Raw genomic sequence first — 3,217 nt, 5'->3', positions numbered from 1 at the left:
TATTATTATTATTATTATTGCTGTTGTTATCACTATTATTATTATTATTATTATTATTATTATTATTATTATTCTCTGTCAATATCAGCAGAGAAATTCGTTGCCTGACTGGCCTTCGTAGGATTTTCGAGTGAGATCGTTGCCAGTGCCCCTGGACTGGCTCTTGTGCGGGTGGCACATAAAATACACCATTTTGAGCGTGGCCGTTGCCAGTACCGCCTGACTGGCCTTCGTGCGGGTGACACGTAAAAGCACCCACTACACTCTCTGAGTGGTTGGCGTTAGGAAGGGCATCCAGCTGTAGAAACTCTGCCAAATCAGATTGGAACCTGGTGTAGCCATCCGGTTTCACCAGTCCTCAGGCAAATCGTCCAACCCATGCTAGCATGGAAAGCGGACGTTAAACGATGATGATGATTTGCTGTATGCAAAAAGTAAACTAGTGACAGTTGTGCGAAAACTTTTGATTATCATTGACTCAAAATATTGTCACTGATTAAATAACGAAATTATGAAAAAATAAGCTTGAATTATTTGTGATACAATAAAATAATGATATCCCAATAAAATGATGTCTATTAATATTGAAACTTTATTAGTTGTTGTTAAAAACACAGGCATTTCCCAGAGAGGCAAACAAGATAAATATTAGATTAAGACTATAATTAAAACAGCAAAGCGAAATTAACATGTATCGTGGGTGAACATTTGTAGGAGCTGGTAAACAGGGTCAGAAGGGCTACAATGACATTGTAAACCAAAGCAGAAACACTTCAAAGGATTATATACAAACTGACCAAACTGATGGTGGCTTATAGCAAAAACAAATATAAACAAAGGTTTAATGGTATGGAAGACTTGTACATAGGTTAAATGACATATGCTTTATGATAAAACCATATTTTTAATGGCATGAAAGACATTGACATGGGTTTAATTGCATATATGTTTAATGGGATGGTAGGCATAGACCAATAATTAATAGATATACATAACAGTATGACAAATACATGATTAATGGTATGGTGGAGATCTGTGTATGGCAACTCAGATATTATGTTTAATGACATGGTAAGCAGACGTATACTTAATGGTATGGTGGAGCAAACAGACGGTTAATTGGGTGGCATGAAAGACATTACCATAGGTTTAATGGTATAGCAGACAAACATTAATTGCTGATGGATGAGGACATTCATTTAATACCATAGAAGGTAATGGGCATATTTAATGGCATGAATATGTGTTTAACAGCATACTAGACAAAGTTTTGATGTTATGCCAAACAGATTAAATGTATTTCATGGCATGGTAAATGTAGCCATAGGTTTTTACAGGACCTAGAGAAAGGCAACAATGCCAATGAGCCTCCTCTTCAGCAACCCTAACCCAGCTGCACTGAAGTGGATTGTGCTCAAAGGTCAAACAACAGTGTTAAATTGAGGGCCAATTTAACTTTATCAACTCAAGATCAGTAACAACCCTTTCCAACTTTCATAAGGTTTTAGTTAAACTGAGGCTTGCTCAAGATTCTGCAGAATGGGACTGACACTAAAACAACATTTAATGGCCATCGTGAACAAGTAGATCAAATGGCATGGTGAACATACGACAGACATTTTAATAGAATGGAACATAAAATATTTGTACAACAACTGTGAAAAAAAAACCTAACCAAATGACACTTTAATATTACAGGAAATATACACAATGGTATAAGTGCATACATACATACTGGTATGGTAAATATACACACACAGTAGTATGGCAGATATACACACAATAATTACAGATGATGGAGAAGAGAGAAGAGTTTAGAGTCAGGGCTGAGTTGAAAGACAAAGAATGGGATAAGAAGAAGAAGAAGAAGGATATTAGCAGTTTGTCTTGACAAGAACAGAAAGTAGTAAAGAAATCTAAAACCTTTAGATTTCTTTCTCAAAATATTTTCTAATATCACACACCAATGTATGGTGGTCCAGTGAGAAAAAAAAGAGTGATTTAATATGAGAAGTAGTTAGACCAGTAGCATTTCGAGAGTGTATACTATTGTAAGAGAAGATGACGAAAAAGAGTAAATAGGCTTAAAACTGATGGAGACTGATAGAGTAAATAACTTTTAAATTCTCAATGATTGGAAATAAGAAATTAAATGCTAAAACAACATTTGAAAATAAATGAATAATAAAAACACAAGAAGTACATTCTTTCTCTACTTAAAAAGTCTTGGTTTTTCTCTGGACACAAATTAACTTTGATAACAAATTCAGCCAACGAACAAGATAATAGATAGTAAAAAAAAAATACACTAAACAAAAAATGGATACATAAGGTAAAAAGTTGCAACAAACTGCTTTTGCAGAATGGAAGTAAAATGGTGAAAAGAAAAGTATACAGACATATATATGTCATTATTAATTTAGACTCAAGAATGATTACTGCAGAAAAAAATGTTTAACAGACTTTTTAGAGGAAATTTAGGACCATGTGCATGCAAGCAAGTGCACACACACACACACACACACATGGAATATATGCTTCTGTGAGAGAGAGAGAGAGAGAGAGAGAGAGAGAATGAAAGTGAGATATTGAGAAATAGAAAAAAAGAAAACAAAATCAGTCAGACAGGCAGCAGACAGAGAGGGGAGGTAATAAGTCCAAGAAAAAAAATAGAAAAAGTTATTATTGTGTTTGATATTCAATATTGAAAATAAATAGTCAACATGCCTTTTTTTTTTGCTCCCCATTATCTCAAATTTTTTTTCATAAATATAAAATTTCAGTCACTTATTTTGCAATTTATCTTTAAAAAAAAGCTCATATGATTCAATAAGAAGTTATAAAAAAAAAGCCAAGATAATTTAGAAAAAAAAATCTAAAACAAATCACAGATGTTGAAAACAAAAATAAAAAAGACATGCAATTAATAATTGGTATCAATAAGTAGATGGTATGTTAAAAACTTTCTTTTTCAAATTATATATACGCACACCAAACTGTAATCATTATATATGTGTGGTTGTGTGTGTGTGTGTCCCATCAATACTAACCAAAACCATTATATATAAGATGTTCCACCAATATTAACTAGATTTAACCATCTAATATGTGGGTGTGTGTGTTGTGTGTGTATAATGTTCCATATTGAGTCCATTTAACCCTTGTATATATATATATATATATATATATATATATATATATATGTGTGTGTGTGTGT

At 32.8% G+C, this 3,217-nt stretch overlaps 1 protein-coding gene across 1 annotated transcript in view; it reads right to left on the bottom strand.

Annotated features, from left to right (window-relative positions):
- LOC106881851 (protein ECT2) overlaps positions 1–3,217 on the bottom strand; it is a 129,719-nt gene that overhangs the window by 5,248 nt on the left and 121,254 nt on the right. The window lies entirely within an intron of this gene.

The sequence above is a fragment of the Octopus bimaculoides genome, chromosome 4 (genome assembly GCF_001194135.2).
Source record: "Octopus bimaculoides isolate UCB-OBI-ISO-001 chromosome 4, ASM119413v2, whole genome shotgun sequence".
Classification (NCBI taxonomy): domain Eukaryota; kingdom Metazoa; phylum Mollusca; class Cephalopoda; order Octopoda; family Octopodidae; genus Octopus; species Octopus bimaculoides.
The sequence above is the reverse complement of the archived record's forward strand: the minus strand, read 5'-3'. Positions and strand labels throughout refer to the sequence as shown.